The sequence below is a fragment of the Emydura macquarii genome, unplaced genomic scaffold, assembly GCF_026122565.2.
Source record: "Emydura macquarii macquarii isolate MOO-44397 ecotype Brisbane River unplaced genomic scaffold, CSIRO-AGI_Emac_v2 contig_2205, whole genome shotgun sequence".
Taxonomy (NCBI): domain Eukaryota; kingdom Metazoa; phylum Chordata; order Testudines; family Chelidae; genus Emydura; species Emydura macquarii.
The window spans coordinates 35,765,387-35,784,012 of NW_027132342.1; the positions used below are offsets into that span (position 1 = coordinate 35,765,387).

At 39.7% G+C, this 18,626-nt stretch overlaps 1 protein-coding gene and 1 long non-coding RNA gene across 3 annotated transcripts in view; both read right to left on the bottom strand.

The window, feature by feature from the left end:
* SYT1 (synaptotagmin 1) overlaps window positions 1–18,626 on the bottom strand; it is a 583,887-nt gene that overhangs the window by 25,150 nt on the left and 540,111 nt on the right. The window lies entirely within an intron of this gene.
* On the bottom strand, window positions 2,982–4,049 carry LOC137160913 (uncharacterized). The gene is made up of 2 exons (XR_010921997.1): window positions 3,967–4,049; window positions 2,982–3,223 (listed from the first exon to the last, which is right to left on the bottom strand). It is a non-coding gene; the product is annotated as an uncharacterized lncRNA (long non-coding RNA).

Genomic DNA, 18,626 nt, shown 5'->3' on the forward strand with positions numbered 1-18,626 from the left:
TCAAATCCATACTGACCTTATCACCTTATTATCTTCTAGGTGTTTGCAAATTGATTGCTTAATTATTTGCTCCATTATCTTTCTACTGAAGGTAAGCTGACTGGTTTGCAATTCCCTGGGTTGTCCTTATTTCCCTTTTTATAGATTGGCATTGTATGTGCCTTTTTCCAGTCCTCTGGACACTATTCCTGTCTTCCATGACTTTTTCAAGATGATTGCTAATGGCTCAGATATCTTCTCAGTCAGCTCCTTGAGTATTCTAGGATGTATTTCATCCGGGACTTGTGACTTGAAGATATCTAACTTGTCTAAGTAATTTTTAACTTTCTTTCCCTATTTTAACCTCTGATCCTACTTCATTTTCACTGGCATTCATGATGTTAGAAGTCCAATTGCTACTAACCTTTTTGGTGAAAAATGGAACAAAAAAAACATTTAGCACTTTTGCCATTTCCACATTTCCTGTTATTCTCTCCCCCCCACCTGACCCCCTAATGAGTAATGGGCCTAACCTGTCCCTGGTCTTCCTCTTGCTTCGAATGTACTTGTAGAATGTTACCCTTTATGTCTCTAGCTAATTTAATCTTGTTTTGTGCCTTGGCCTTCCTAATTTTGTCTCTATATACTTGTATTTGTTTATATTTATCCATTTTAATTTACCTAATTTCTACTTTTTGCAGGACTCTAGTCTGTATTCATTTATTATCTCTTCGCTTAAACTTAGACTGTAAGATATTTGGGGTATGGATCATCTTTTTGTTCTGTGTTTGTACAGCACCTAGCACAAAGGATCTTGGTCCATGATGTGGGCTCCTAGGCACTATTATAATATAAATCAATAATAAATAATATAATATTAATAATCAAAATACCAAAATAAGTAAAGAAACAGTTAAAGAAACAAGAAGGGAAAGATGCATACGAGTCTGAGATAATTAAACTTAAAGGAAAAAATCCTGGCAGTCTTTATTCAGGGCAAAATCCTATTGAAGTTCCACTTGAAGTTTGGGCTATGAGGGTCACAGTATTGATAGCCCTCAGTAGTAAAAAATTATGAATCAGCCCCCCCAATCCTGAGATTGGCTTAATCATGAGATTTTTAGAACATGATAAATGTGAATTTTTTTATTTGCCCTCTGGTTTCTCAGCCTTTAGGTTCACGTTTGCAGGTCTCTTTCAGCAGTCATGAGGGCTAGAATTTACTTTTTTTTTTAAATGAAAGCTGAGATTCTTTCATAATTAGTTGCCTCCAGAAGCTGGGCCTTTAAGAAACAAGTATCATGAGGCTCATGATAAAGTCACAAGAATTGGAAAAATGGGATTTCAAGTTTCAATCCTTTGTCATATGGAATGTTATTTAAAGCTACACAGATTAATAAAGGCAATTCAGAAGTAGGTTATGCTATGGCTCCCACTGAAGTTGTGGGTAGGGGAGCGGGACTATATAGTCCATTTAAGTTGTCTGTTATTTATAGTACATATTGCCAAAAACGTGCTAGAGACACAAGACATCTGTTAAAACAATCTAAATAGGGTAATGTCTTCTGTAATGTCTTTGGTAATTGTCTCATGACTACTTGGGCCAAGCCAATGAAGAATAGGTCCATCAATGGCTATTAGTCAGGATAGGCAGGGATGCAAAACCATGCTCGGAAGTGTCCCTAGCCTCTGTTTGCCAGAAGCTGGGAATTGGCAACAAGGGATGGATCACTTGATGATTACTTCTTCTGTTTATTCCCTCTGAAGCACCTGGCACTGGCCATTGTTGGAAGACAGGGTACTGGGCTAAGATGGACCATTGGTCTGACCCAGTACGGCCATTCCTATAAGCAATGAGCTAACCATGTCAAATCCAGTGACATGGTACAAATATGGCAAGATCAACATGAATCAGAGCCTCTATAACTGTCCTTGCATATATCCTCTTGCTGTAGTGAATAATAGATGGCACAGTATAGAATAACATTACACAGAAAGAAGGTTTCAAGTTAAGCCCCAACCCTCCAAAGACTTACATAGATGCTCAACTTTACACATGTGAGTAGCTATATGGACACCAGTGGGACTACACATCTGCTGAAAGCTAAGCATATGCATAAGTCTATGGCTGATTGGGGCTTTCCGTGGAAGAAATGCCTTGTGCAGATAAAGCATGAATGCTTAAACATGATAAATAAGAAAGTAATAGCATGACATGCCAAACTAGCATACACAAAAGCCATTAACACACAAGAAAATGCTCACTCCTGCTGCTTGGCAGTTCAGGAGTTCGCCGTGAGACGGATACATTCTACCCCAAAAATTCTAATCCTACAACAAACTTTGCAAATTCCTAGGAGCGTTCAGAATACACAGACTTTCCTGATTTCATCTGAGCAGGGAGAAAGTTAGCATTTAGACTGGAATGACTCCAGCTTCCTATCAGACATGGTGGCTGGAACGTTCTTTATTTAAAAATATATAATTTAGCTTGTCATCTCAGGCACATTACTCACTACCTCAGAATATGACCATGCTAACCATGAAGCAGACCCTCGCTCACCTCATTCAAACTAATACTTCTGCTGTGTGTCAGCTTTCTTTGAAACAACATTCTGCTGGTAGATATTTCATTCTGAAATCCATGTGAACTCAGTTTTAGGCAGCTGAAATTTCCACAGAAATGCAAACCATCAGCATAAGTAAGAGTAGGGTGTGGAGTGGGAGTGATACATCGCTAAGCAACAGCAGTACCTCTACCTTCTTAAATGGCTAGAATTGTATTTGTGATGGTAACCTTTGCTTGGGAGCACTGGGGCAGAAGCAAGAGAATTGCAGACTACATGCCTAGACTAAGCCCTGTTCTCTCAGGCTTCTTTGATTTCCCTCTGGGTCTCGTCCTACTAACCTTTCCCCTTCCTGATGGGGTGGGAGCCTAGAGCAGCCCAGAGTGGGATTTGATTTCAGAGGGACACAAAAGTAGCAGCAGTGGTGTCTACCCCATGGAGATTTCATTCCCTGGAACCCCTAGAGGAAGGACGCTGTGGAAGGGGGCACAGGAGAAGGGAAGCAGCAATGCAAAAAAAGCTTGGGTGTTCTTTATTCAAGCAACAGTCTTTATAGCTTGTTCTAAAGATACAGGCTGTCCAGCTGAGAAGTGTCACAGATTCACATCCTTTGTAGACTAGGTGGCAGTGGTGGGCAGGGAACATAAAACACACACACTGACCAGTGGGTATCACAGCTGAAACACATGACAAATGACTAAAATGTGTATTTTGGTTATTCACACACCTTGATTTACGGTTTATCATAGTTTTTCAGTATAAAATCTGTTTTAAAGCAGTCTCATTGTGCAAATCATACACAGCCATAGCATCCCTCCCAACAGATCAGCAGAAGGGTTCAAACCTCTCAATCTTCTCCCTAGCTTAGATCCTTACTACTGGAGCAATTGATAGCCCCTTTGTAGGCTGACCACTGGTAGAGTACTTTCCCCATGCACCACACAGCTACTTTCTAGCCAGCAGTAGACTACCGGTGATCAGGAATCCTCACTTCTATCCCTGGCTCTGGGAGAGGCATAGGATTTATAGTGGTTAGAGCTAGGCTAACTCAAAATGATTTAATTACTCTGAAAGGCAGTGTGCTGCAGTGGATAAGATTGGGGGTCATTATGCGACTGGGTTTCTGAGACTGCAGTGGCAATGCATAAGAATTTTATTAATGTGGTATACGGCCAGCTTCCCTCTAGGGGGGCTTGTGCTTTGCTCCCATAGTGGGCCAGGAAGTTGCCCATCACCCCATCTTCCCTGGGGGCAGGGACCCAGGCCCACCCACTCCTCTGGGTCCCAGCCCAGGGGCCCTATGAACTGTAGTATGCTGGCTCTGTATTTTGAAGCTGCAGCCTCTTCTCCTGGGCTACTTTCCCCCCCCCCTTCAATCCTTCTGGCCCCTCAGGCCCTCTGTCCTTGCTAGGCTCAGTACCTCCTTTTGGGGTTCCTCTGCTCTCCCACACTTTGCTACTCCAGTCTGCTGCACAGCGCAGCACCTCTGCTTCCTCTAGCTTGTGCTCTGTATGTTTGGAAGGGGTGGGGCAGAGCCCTTTTATGGAGCACCTGGCTGATTCTTAATTGGCCCCAGCTGCCCCGGTTAGGCTGCAGGGAATAAAGCCCTGATCAGTCTGGGGCTGATGTACCTTCTGTTGTGTACTTGCTTGCTGCCCTCTGTATAGCATATTAACTTATTTTAAAAAGCGGGGAGAGGGCTATTCAAGTAGCTCCTCTGTAAATATTTTCCTGGTTGCGTTCATGGATGCAGTCAATAATATTAGTATATTACATGTGACTTTAAACAGCAGGTGGAATAGTTGAGATTTGAATTCTTAGCCTTCTCTGTATTAGCTCAGAGGCTGCACCTAGGCTACTGAGGTATTTAGTGAAGGGGTGACTGATAGACTTTGTTTTAATTTAACCTGTTTATTATGGTAGTGCTTAAGGACTGCCCAAAAGTGGGGGCCCCAGCGTGCTAGGCACTTTACAGACAAAGAGCAGTAGATGGACCCAAAGAGTTTACAATCTAAATAGACATGGCAGACACAGGGTGGGGGAAGAAGTGCAACACACAAGCAGAGTGAACACTGTGATGATAGCAAACCACACATTAGTTCCACAATTATTGTGTGTGTGGTGGGGTGGTTGGGGGCGAGGGAAAGCTGTCTTGCCAAGTCTCATGATTTTTTTCATGACTAATGAGATTTTGGGAAATTCTGGAGCTTGATGACACAAGAGATTTTGGCCCCCTTGAGACGTTCAGCCCGGTTGGTAGCCAGCAGGATAGGGCCTCTGTTTCTCCCAATCTTACCCATAGCACCTGGCCTGACAAGGAGCTGAAAAGCCCCTGGAGATACACCCTCCACAGCAGTCCCCCCCAGGCCTGGAAGAGGGTGGTGAAGAATTCCAACAGGAGCAGGGGTGAGTCTGATAGGTCTGAGGGGTTGAACTGAGAGCAGTGGCGGCTGGCTGGGGACACAACTGATGTGGTGATTGTGGGACTGAATTCATTGCTAAATAGAGGATGGACAGATGGTGGGGGTCAGAGCTAAGAGGCCAAAATCACCCTACCCCATACCTATGAGAGGGACCAAGTGTGTCAAAAATCAAAAGACAGACCAAAAAAAACCCCACAGTATTTCCACAATCTAATACATTTTAGGGGAAAATTGTTGGGGGAACCAATTTTGTACCACAGAAAGAAGTATACTTACTGTACACCAAAACTGTTAGGATGCACTCAATCACTATAAAAATGGAAGAAAGGTATTTTTTGGAAATTTGTAGCTACTTTCATAGAAACGTGGTACTGGAAGGGCCATCGAGGGGTCATCTAGTCTAGTCCCCTGCACGCAGGGCAGGACCAAGCATTATCTAGACCATCCCTGACAGGGGTCTGTCCAACCTGCTCTTAAAATCTCTAATTGTGGAGTTTCCATCACATCCCTAGGCAATTTATTCCAGTGCTTAACTACCCTGACAGTTAGGAAGTTTTTCCTAATGTCCACCCAAAACTGCTGCAATTTAAGCCCATTTTCTCTTGTCCTATCCTCAGAGGTTAAAAAGAACAATTTTTCTCCCTCCTCCTTGTTGCAATCCTTTATGTACTTGAAAACTGTTATCATGTCTCCCCTCAGTCTTCTATTTTCCAAACCCAGTTTTTTCAATCTTCCCTCATAGGTCATGTTTTCTAGACCTTTAATCATTTTTGTTGCTCTTCTCTGGACTTTCTCCAATTTGTCGTCATCTTTCCTGAAATGTGGTGCCCAGAACTGGACACAATACTCCAGTTGAGTCCTTATCAGCACGGAGTAGAGTGGAAGAATTACTTTTCATGTCTTGCTTACAACATTCCTGCTCATACATCCCAGAATGTTTTCTTTTTTTTTTGCAACAGTGTTACACTGTTGACGCATATTTAGCTTGTTATCCACTATGATCCCCACACCTGTTTCTGCAACTAATTGTTCCTTCTGAAGTAGAATACTTTGCATTTGTCTTTATTGAATTTCATCCCATTTACTTCAGACCATTTCTTCTGTTTGTTTCAATGCAGTGCTTTCATATTAAAACAACAACAACAAAAACTAAAACCAAAAAAGTAGTGGCAATTTTAAATATTGGTTCAATGAGAGCAAACACTAGTGTTATATTTTCCAGCCTTTTGTCTAGCTCACAGGTAACCTTACAGTGTTAAAGGTCTTTAGCAAAATGTCAACTGAATCTCTAGCCCTTCTTCATGACCCCCTCTTGTCTAAGATAGCTACTGCATCACAACATTCAGAAAACAGAAGGTCATAGATGAAGACTAATGCTTAAACTTGAAGTATTCCAAACAGCATGATGCTGATAAGCTTGTTTTACAAGTAAAGCAGTTATTTTAAAATGTTCTCATCTGCCACTGGTTCCTGGGTGTCATATTAGCTATCAGGCTGCCTCCACACTCTTTTTTGAGCTCTAAAAGGTGCTTTACTCATTTGCTCATTCAATATGGATCAAAATACACACTTCATTTTAAAGCACCAATCCGTTTAATGGCTACTGATTTAATAACTCCAGTTTTGCTAACAACCAGCTGCCGTAAGATCTGTATCATTTCAGAAGAGAGCCTATAAATCAACTGTGTATAAATTTTCCTTTGGGAATACTACAGTGCTGCCAACTTTTGTGTAATTTTACAGCAAGTCTTGAAATATGCTATGTATTTCTGAAAGTTCCAACTCCTGGAGGCATGTTACCCTCTGAAAAAACTCATCTTTCATTCAAAACAAAAAGTATTTTTGTAGCCATCCTAATTGTAAGGAAAAGCTTGAAAACTTGAACCCTAAAGGATCAGAATCAGGAAGGCACCCAAGTTTTATTATTTTAAAAAATCTCATGGATTTTTAAACCAATCTCATGATTTTTGAACACATGGCATTGGCTATACTGATACTCTTCTTTAATTATCAACAGAAAAACGTGTTTATTCGGCATATGCAATCCAGTGAAGCCAAGCCACAGTGTTCTTATCAACAGTGTTCAAGGCGCAAAGACCTCCAGGAAGTTCAGTCATTTTGCAGTCCTCAACAATGTGTGTCATGGTTTGTGGCTGCCCACATTGACACAATGGACTGTCTCTAAAAGCCACCGAAATTCCACTGCACAAATTCCAGGTCCGGTACGAAACCAATTCAGAAGGCTACATTGCTTTAGCGGTAAATGAAACCCAGGTACACATTGAATGGGGTCTGAGACAAGATAATTATTTGTCACTTCCTCTGCAGACCATGAAGCTCCACGCATCCTCTACCATAAATCCCTCACCCAGTAAACTTTTCCACAATGGGTGCCGGGAGGGCAGATGACTATGTGGTGGATTAAACAAGTCTTTAATTAATGGTAGATGTGGCATATCACGCTGTTTTGTCACGAGCTTTGCTCACATTGGAGAGCACTCTCACATATCGTGACCACCTTATAAAGACAGTGACTAAGGTCAAAACACACAACAACCTTCTTGGAAAAACTGGCCAGAGCAACATAGGGTGCCAATGCCCAAATGTTACACACTTCAGCCTGGGCACTCTGTCATTCAGCGACAGTATGGGCTCGCTTGTCTCACACAATGATGATCGATGTACAACTAAATTCCACCATGCATATCATTTCAGGCACTCTTAAATCTACTCATTTACCATGGTTAACAGTTCTCTTCAATATTGCTCCACCCAGTGTTTGCAGAGAGGAAAGCATAGCACAGAAGAACATAAATAAAGTTAAATCACCATACTATCTCTTGCCTTGTGGTTCTCTGACTAAAAACAATATTATAGTCATGTTATAATAAAAAAAATAGCCATGAAACCGTTTAATTAACAGCCTTGCTTGCCAACTCTCCCATCTTCTTATGTTGGGGTGAAGGTGAGGGGCAGTATGATATGGCTCTCCCACACCCCAGTTCATAGAGTTTTCTATATCTCCTTGCCCTCAACCTGTTGTGGTGGGATTTATTTCATACTGAACTGACCTGGGCAAGGCATCAGCATTATCTGTTATAGGTGCTGCAAAAGTCTTGGAGATTTGGGCTCTTCTTAGAGATTTTAACTGTGTTGGTTGATTCACTATCAGACTGCTGTGAGCTAAACCACGCACAGGTTCTCAAAGCTCTGACCTCAGGTTATGCTTCTTCACTGCTGTTCGATTTTTCATCAAAGTTCCTACAGCCCATGTTTCTGCTCAAAATGTAGTAGTAGGAAATAATAACCATTGACAACCATTATTAGGTTGCCTCTCATGAGCAAAAAAGTAAACTAATTTAGGAACCTAATCAGACAAAAGTAGATTGTTGCAGTTCTTGTCACAAAATCTTCCTGTGGTTTAGATTTAGAGGTCTGGCAACATTCTCCAGACTAGCAAGAAAAAAGAATTCATGTATGTCCCAGTGCCCATGATCATGATATTTAGGAAGAGGGCTTTCGCAGGTAGAGTAAGAATGCTTCTGTAGCCCAACATGCTCAATGAATTTACACCAGGTTTCTTGCCCGTAGTTTGTTAGCATGCATTTACAAGCTCTGGATTATCTAAACCACAGTTGTCTTTCTTCCTGTTTACGTGTTGTTTGCAGTGTTGGTCCCAGGATATTAGAGAGACAAGGTGGATGAAGTAATATGTTTTATTGGACCAACTGCTGTGTGTACAAGAAACAAGCTTTTGAGCTTACTTTGAAGTAGAGCTCTGTGTAAGCTCGAAAGCTTGTGTCTTTCACCCATAGATGTTGGTCCAATAAAAGATATTACCTTACCCACCTTGTCCCTACCTGTTTACACGTCAACTTTAGCTAGAAGAGAATGCCTGCTGACCTTAAAGTATACTATATAAAATCAGGACAGTTACTCAGACATGGCAAATATACGTAACATCACCTTCTCACCTACATCACTTATTTACATGAAAGGACATCTTACTGCTAATGTCGTTAAGTCATGATTATGTCCTGAATCTGATCACTCATTTTCAGAAGCCAGTGCACAACCTCCCATGGAGTTTATTTTTCCTCATATCTCCATTTCATTTGTAGATTTTAAGGCCAGGAGGGATCACAATCTAGTCTGACTATCTGCCACAGAATCTCACAAAGCCCATAACTTCTGGTTGAGCTAGAGCATACCTTTCAAAAAGACATCCACTCTTGATTTAAAGACTTCAGATTAGTGCAGTTAGCTCACACTGTCTGCATTTAGATTGCTTTCGTACAGAATATCTTGGGATATATTTTCCTGTTGCATACATTACAATCTCTCTGCCATCCCGATTAGCTTTGATGGGATTTAGAGAAACCTGATGAACCCAGACATCCCTAAGGAACCACAAGTACCTTTGAACTGGATGTATTTTCTTGTCCTGTCTCTGCATCAATTCTTAAGATATTGGTTTACATAGTAGGTTCCACTAAAAACTCAGTATTTACTACTCATATTTAGAACGGGATTATCACAGCAACACAATGACTGAGAATATGGCAGCCATTTTATAGAGGATTATGCTTAAAGATGCAAAAGATGAAGGCATTGTAGAAGAGTCTGTACAGCTCATCTAAACGTATATTTTACCTGGCACCTATGACACTACTGAATTTTCTCATCTTTGGTTAATGGGCTATATACTATTGCTAATTCATAAATGACTTAGATTATCTTTTTCAGAACAAGCATTAGGAGGAGAGTTGTAAGAGTGGGAGAAAAGCATTATAATTCTGCACCCCTTTATGGTGCTCTATCAGTGATCTTATAGAGTAGATCAAAACAGGATTTTGTGTCCTTGCAGAGTCTGTCAAAGAAATTGACAGGATGCAGCAACCTATTCCTATGGAGTCCTTAATGTCAATAAAACTAGTTGATTAGTTTCAAATATCGTGCCTCACAAGAACAGCAGGAGATCTCTAGATATGCTTTGTACCATAATTCCCCTGTAGAATTATTTTTTATCATCTCAAGATAAGGTGCCCTTGACACCACTCCAACATTTATTAGCTTCAGTCTTGAAATTCTTGTCAGTTTTCCTGGCACTATTCGTCAATGGGGTATAATTGTAAGAAGGAAAATTGTCTGTTACAGAGACTGCCAGTGAACAACTACATGCAATATAACCAGTGTTATATTTGCACAGATGTAGGTATATCAGTATCTAAAAACAACTTGTCAGGGTTTCTGAATATCATTATATTAAATATATACTTTTAAATAGTTACACTATCAATGACCTAAATTTTAGTTTGGCTTTCATCTTCACACCAGCTGGAAACAATGACTACTGCACAATGTAATAGATGAAAAAAGACATACTGAAATGAATCCAAAATTGTACAAATTGATATTTCAAATTTACCCAATAACCATCATTTTTGTAACAAGAAAGTTGTACACGTAGCTCAGAAGAACAAAGAGAAAACCCTTTTTCTAAGAAAGGATATGGGCTGATTATTTTGTACTGATTTGATACCTACTGACACACAAATGGTGTTCTGTTACTGACTTTGTGTATCCCAGCTCCACTTATATGTATTATGGAGGTAGAATATCGGTACAACATGTTTCACTCTCCTTTTCAGTCCACTCTGTTTGTCACCTGACAGACCAATGTCTCTCTGAGTTCAATCACAGAATGATAAATTGGTTATATTTCTGAGTCATGAGGGCCTTGCCTTCAGTGGAGATTTTAGCCATCAGTATGGCTGCATAAAGTGCAAACTCCTTATGTAGACGTGGTGCATTGGCATGATCTGTGATTTGCATCTGCTACACTTTCTTAATATGATTGAGATGTGACACAAAATTAAATGCCTCTGGCTACTGGTAGTAAAATATGTTCTATATAATGTATGAGGATCCTGTTTGTCAGTGGTGTTCCACACCCACCCCATGGGCTAGATCTAGCCAGAGTAAATTGCATTTTTGTGGCCCTTCTGCCATACTCAGATCCTATCTGTGTATACTTTTAATTCACATGGTTGCCAAGATAATCTTCCATATTTGAAATGAATGTGAACTGCTGCAGTGTTGTCTTTCTGAGTCTGCAAACAGGCAATCTGTAACACGAGGTGCTACCTGTACCAGTGCGGAGTGAATTCTTCCACCTAGCATTCATATCACTGGGGTGTTGCTGTCAAGCTGGCTGGATTGGAGGAAGGGGGGGCATTTTTTGTATTATTTAACATCAATAGGTCAAAATCATAGTGATTCGTGTGAGATATGCCATGTCAGGTACTGTTAGAAAGGCCATAATGTGCTAAGTAAGATGATAATGTTTATGTTCATGTGTTATATGTGTAATGGAAGTTATGGATATGTTTGATATATCTGTATTTCAAATTGTGCTGTCTGGGTCACACCCCAGACAGGATGGCTGCAGAACAAAAGCCTGCTTGATGGCCCATTAAGAAATTCACAGATGCAAGGGGCCCAGGGAGAGAAGCCAGGGATATATCTGATGAGTCACCAGGACTTGCTCATATGACTCTGGACTCCATTTTGGTTCCTGTGAAATTCCACAAGCAGCATGGAAAGGACCAGAGGACATAAAAGGCAGAGGCCTGGGATCCATTTTGTCTTCAGTCGGGTTCAGCCTTCAGCCACCTACCTATCTCTGGATCAACTCATCTACTGAAGTTGTGAAACAAAGGACTGAGACCCATCCAGGTACTGGATGTATACCAGAGGGACTACACAAGCCTGCTAACTCCACAATTCTCCTTGAAACCTGATATATATGGACTTTCAAATCATTTGTATATATCTGATTGCTTTAATCCTTTAACATTTCTCTTATTGTTTGTTTCTTTCTTTTTATAATAAACCTTTAGTTTTATTTACTAAAGGATTGGCTGGCAGCATGGTATTTTGGGTAAGATCCAAACTTATATTGCTCTCGTACTGTGGCTGACCCTTTGGGGTCAGGAGAAACCTTTTGGTAAAGAACATAGAGTTTAAATAACTGGTCTCTTTACTGGACCTAGTGGCTGTTTGGGAGCCAGAGACTGAAATGCAGTAAAGTGGGCTGTGCATATTTGTATTTTACGCTTCTTGATAACCAGTGTGGGGAATCAGAAGCACTACTGATTTTAGCAGATGGGACAGAGAAGAGGGTGAGAAAAAAGCCCCAAATGTGTGTGTGTGTGGAGAGAACTGTGAATACTTCAGAGGGAAGAAAGGACAGGAGATATAACAAACAGGATGGGGAAGAGAAACTGAGAAAGGATGATGGGGAAGGAAGAGAAACAAAGAATAGAAACAGTGATGGCCTTGAACAGCAGCATATTTTCCTGCTGATTGAAGCTGAATACAGGCATAAGGCACTGAAAAAGTCACATATAGTATCATAACAAGAACTTAATTACTATATAAAGGATGTATTCTATCCTTGATCTTAGTGCAGCCCTCCCACAGACCTCAGTAGGAATTGTGCTGTGGAGCGAGGGTAGGGTGTAGGGCTAAATTTATACCAGGCCCCACAGGTTATAATTAAAAATGGAAATTGCCTGTCTCCACAGAAAGTGTTTGACACTCCTGCTGTAGGATATTTTAGATTGAAGTAAATATGTGTTTCGCCTGAACAAGAACTTCAGGATTGCACATATTGCCAATAAAAACCATGCACACAAACACAGGTAACCTCAGAAATAAGGATGACTCGGACTGTCAGTAATCAACGACATTTTCTACTGTATATTAATTGACGTACATTGGGGCAGGTGAGCTATATGGAGGCAGAGGGGAATGGCCAATGACAACAGAAGTCACTGGGAATTTTGTCTGACTTACAGCTTTTCCTAACCCGCTGAGTGACCCACATAAGAGCCAGGCACGACTACAGTCATATACTCAGAGGAGTGCTCCCTCTATCTTCCAGGAGGTGCAGAGCAGGCTGAGGACAGCCGAGAAGTGTAGATTATGCTTCTACCCATCAAGGGTTGTAACAATGGATGAGCTCTCCCTGCTCTCCCCCACAGTGGAACAGAAGGTAAGCTCTTTGGGGCAGGGACCATCATTTGTTATATATTTATATAGTTCCAAACACAATGGGGCCCTGATCCATAACTGGGATCCCTGGTTGCCACTATGGAATAATAATAATAATGCCTCTCAGTGATCTCCAGGAACCAACCCTCAGTGAAGTGGCTTAATATAGTTAGGAAAGGGTTCTAAACAAAGCCAGAAAGAAATTTCAAACTACAGCAAACATAGGGGGCCAAGTTCTCTTCCAGTGTAAATGGGCACATCACCATTGACCTAAATGAAATGTTGTCAATTTACCCCAGCAGCAAATTTCACAAGACAACCAATTAGATCAAGGTTAACAGACAATTAAGTCAGGCATGTCTCCTTCAACAAAGTTTGGTTAACAGAGATCCATTATGCTGCCCTCCCATCATTATGTATGGGAACCAAGTTTTGGGTAGGAGCACCTAGATCCTGTACTATAGACATCTGCATGTGTTTTATTGTTATGCACTCAAATAACATTATACTGTAATAATGAATTACAACAGGTGCACCACTTTTGATACTATAGCACATTATCTTTATTAGCCCAGATCAATTGCATGTTGCCTTAGGATAATGCTGACACATTGTCTTCTTTCCAGTCATTTTTCTTTGTTTTATTTGCTCTGCTTTCAATCGGTTTATTCCAAGCAAAACCAGTGATAACTTTTCCACCTTTGACTACTGCATTAGTGACATCCCAACTTATATTAATATCAGTCTGCCAACTTCTATTCAAATCTATACTACTGCTTGTATGTAGTTGTACCCACTAGATTTGTCAGGACAAGCAGCAGGGAATGGTAAATTTGTCACAATTTAATAAGTGCAGTTTAAACTCGGACATCTGGGACACCTTCCAGCCAATGGATGAGATACACTCAGCAGTTCAGAATTGTGGGGTTATTTTCCTTAGGCCTCATTCCCCACCACATTGCACCTTGCATCATTATTATTTACCTCTGTGTCAAGTGAATGTAAAACCTTGCCTTTCGGATCTGGTGGCATTTTATACCTACTTTGCACAAGGGTAAAAGACTGAAACCTTTTGTCAGCCAGGAAGTCTGGGTTCACCTAAGTCTCTAGAACAATTCCTTAATAATGATTTTTCCAGCTTGGAATCTGAAATCCAACTGTAGGGCTGATGGGAGAGAGTCTATCTTCTCCCTCAAAAGGTTTCCCTAATTCCAGATCTAAATAACAATATATAAATGTTATGAATGTGTTGTCCTCATTTGTATGTGGAATAACATTTTATGTGTTCTTCACATCTTTCTCACTTGAGTTGTTCAATCCCTGTTCCCTTTTGGCAATTGCAGTCACTGCACTACTAGCAGCGAAGTCATTTGCCACCGAGACTGTAACCACTTCTTGGTACTCTACTGCTCGAGTGTGTTACACATGATAGATGTTTTTTAATATTTTCCCTCAGAAGTTGATAGCATCACCTCTATTCACTGCGGTCTGAGTTCTTAGGCCTAGACAGCGACTGATACTGACTTAAAAAGATACATCCCATGGAAATGTCATAGCCTTCTCTGAAATGTAAGTAACATGTTATGTATGTACAGTATGCACAAAGTAAGGGATTATTTGATTTGGTCCATTACAATAGGTACTCTTGTTCAGTTAACAATACAAATACACACACACACGCACACATAAAATATGCTGTGTAATATTATTTGCTATAAATGTCTATGTGTATTGAATCAGAAAAGTATAGCCAGCTCCTCCCTGTCCTGCTGTCATTCCACCATCTCCAACTGAGCTCATTGGCCACTTTCTGCAATCTTCTTCTCAGATCCCTATGACTTGACCTCCTTCTCTTAAAGGGATTTTTCTAGTTTAAGGTGTTCGTGTTACCTACTGTTTTGTCAGAGTCCTGATTTTCTTAGCATACAATAGGTTAAGCAGACATGATGCTTTCATGCCTATGAGTGGCTCCTTGATGCTGCACATTGCCAAGGCAGTTGCACTACCTGGTTTGTGAAGAGAGAGCATCTGTCTCAGGACTGTCATTCTGATACCTGGCATTAAATTCCCTGGAAATGTTAAATTAACAAAAAATGTTCTCATGAACTTTAGGTTTCATTTCTCTTAAATTTAGATATGTAAGGGCCTTGAAACTTAACTTCATCATTATTATTCAAGCAGATTTAACTTTTGCCTTCAGATGAAACAAAATAAAACTATTAGTTGTTGTTTATCTTTCTGCAGTGTGTTTGGTTACAGCAACATGAGTACTCTCACAGCCATTTAAAATGCTCAAGTGGAGTAGAATATCGTAATTTTTTGGGAACTGTTAAAATATTCATTAGTTCATGAGGGTTCTCAACACTAGAGCATATTAGCTTGCAGACTGTTATCTCAGAAACTTGTGTCCTCAATTATTCTGTTCTTTGTTTCAGTTAGGTGAGAGGTAGACTCATGATTGTTGGCTTGTATTTTCTCACATATTTTGCACTCTCAGGTGTTTTAGAATTTCGTTGGCTTCTGATCACAACAAGCAAAGCAGCTTGAACAAAAACTTAATCTATTTTCTATTCTCACTTCCCTTAGTGGTGTAATCATGTGTAATTCTTGCTACCTACACTCAACAGTGTTGGAGGATCAACTAAAGATTATACTTTAATGATTTGAAAAGAGAATGTCTTTCTTTGCTCTTGGCACTCTTATCCATGTCTGGAAAATAATGAAAGGAACCCAGTTTAGCCCTTAGCCATCTTCCCAATATATGATTTGGAGTTAATGACCTATAAACTGTGTCTTTTTTATTAAATTAGTTTCTTTCCTTCCCAAGGAGTTTCTCAAAATCCTAAGCACCAGGCTTCCAAATTCCCATTAATCCTGGTATTCTGGTACTACAAAAACATATTTCTCTGTTTTCTAAACCATTGCTCATCTGTGACACGCTTATATGTCTGAGCCACCAAAAGAAGTTTACAAGACTCATTATGTTATTCAGAAATTTTCTGGTGACCATTTGTTGGGCAATATGTTTTTCCGAATCATAAAATTCTAATAAATTCTGTACTTTAACATTTCTTATTTCTGATATTAAAATAGTAGAAATGTGATATATTGTTATCTATTATGTTTTATGGTAGCGTCTAAAGGCCAACCGAGGATGGGACACCATTATACCAGGCACCATATAAACAGAGAATAAGAGATAATCCCTGTTCCTAAATGCTTACAATCTAAATATGATGTAAATACCATGAACACTATCTGTAAACACCATCTTTTTTCCAGTCTCAGAGACTACAGACGAGACAGTCTTCTAACTCTGATTTATCAGATGAGGCCTAGGCAGCATGCAGATTATTTTCTTTCACAGTATAGCAGTCCCAATTAAAATGTAACATTTACCACATAATGATTATGTGTAAATCAAGTGTCTGAGACTGCATTCTGTGGTTAAATATTGACATATGCTGACTTTTTAATGTCAACCACTGTATTAAATAAAGCTCCTAAATTCTCCATGTTCAGTCATTGTGTGACCATGGAATGGATGGCTATTGTACTGATATGAGAGAGGAATCTGAGGCAAGAGGTCCTGTTCATTCCAATCACCAAAATGAAAAATAACATTTCCCCTTATTGTCCAATTGGTACACTAGCTTGCACGGTAGAGTATGCATGAGTGTTGAGGCAGGATCAACTGTCAGAATTCGCTAACAGAGGGAAGAAGGGAATCAGCTTGGTTGCAGCCAAGATAGCTGAACAATTCTAAGCTGGACGGTCATGCCACTGTCTCTCTCAACAGATGGCTCATTTGACATCATCCTGGCTGGGTATATTTTGATTAACCTAGCCAATTTCTACATATTTTTCAAAAAGTGTTAATTATTTTCCTCAAAATGAACTAACTTGTCACAGAAGTTGTTGAGTCTCAAATTACTAAGCAAATCTGAAACCCCTTAACAACTTCTATATACAAAAATCCATCCAATACAGCAAAGATTCATGGTGCCATGGTTAGGTCACAATCTCCTGAACATCTTGCTTGCTAATTTTCTGTGGAATCATGGCTTCAGTTAGTATTACACTGAATATTTTGTCAACTGTGTAAAAATGAGGAAGAAAGGATCATCTTAAATGCTAATCAGGTGGCCAGATAAGCAATGAATATTCATAAAACTGTAATTAGCCACAAGAAATACAGCAAATAAAAGTGACATTCAAATACCACAAGAATTCATTGACAAACATGATTACATTTTACATTCTTAAACCTCGATATTTAAAGAACAGTTCTCAGTGTAATAGTTAGCTTATTCCAGATTGGATACCAATATCCACAAACCAGATGTTTAAATAACTTACTCTCTGTAAATAATCATTATTGGAAAAGGGTAAACAATCAAACAGTTATTCAGAGTTCTTGATATTAAATACCCTATAAGCAAACAAATTAAGAAACATATTGTCTGTATAATTCAGGTGAAAGCCAATTGAGCCTATCATATAAAGAGCAATAAAATTCTTTCATATATGCCAAGAAAACAGAATCAACATAGTCTTCCATAAGTAGATGTGATCTTCAAAATGTGTTATGATGTAACATGGTACCATAAATTAAAACTGGCAATATAGTATGTGGAGCTAAAGTTCTCCAGTATTTTTTGTGTGAAAACTGACTCTACACTCCAATCCACTGGCCTCACAATGTAATTTGAAATGTAATGATAAAATTAATTCCTCCAAAATAATTGGGTTGTACATAAATTGGCTTCATTAGTTAATAAAAATGTGCAGAAGGGGAAAAGTTCTACACGAATTCATTACAAAAATGGACTGCACAAAATTGATGTATAGAATGCCACCCAGTCATAAGAGAAAAGAAAGTATTTGTAGTAGCTGGCAGTGAGAATGACTAGACATGACCAATAAAGAAAGAAAAAAAAGTCAGGTCCCTTCCTGGGGAACAAAACACAGCACCACACTACTACACTTATAGCTACATCTGCAATGAGCTTTTTCACCCCCTTCTGATACAGTCCACACATCCCACAGCATTTGCAAATTACCCAGTGTGCTTTGGAATCTACTGGATCATTTAAATATCGTTCCACTCTGAAGAGAAAATTTCTGCCAATAGCAAGTTCTTGCCACCCAAAGAGGGCTATATGTCTGCAATGTCACTTTATGACACTGTGTCAATGCCACTTCTTGCCACTATATGTCTACAATGTAGTGAGTTACACTGTTTTCCCAAGCTATCATCCAGAGTAGTTTGGTTTGCCCTGACTCCAATCCAATGTGTGATCCACAAAAGACATCAGGGTGGGCCATTTTTATACTGACTAATGGTATGGTATCATACCTAGTATATGGTAATGGCTTAGACTTTTGAAACCATTTTCTTCATTCTCTGGTTTCTGAAACCCACTGGAATTTGTGGGCTTTGGTTTTCTAGACATTTAGCATCAATGGTGATATAAACCTTATTAAAATCTTAAACCTTCATTCTGGCATGTTTAGTTCCAGTCTTCATTCTTCTTTCATGTACAGTTCCTAAATGTATAGGTGAAAGTCCGGATGGAAAAAATAAATACTTGGAAAA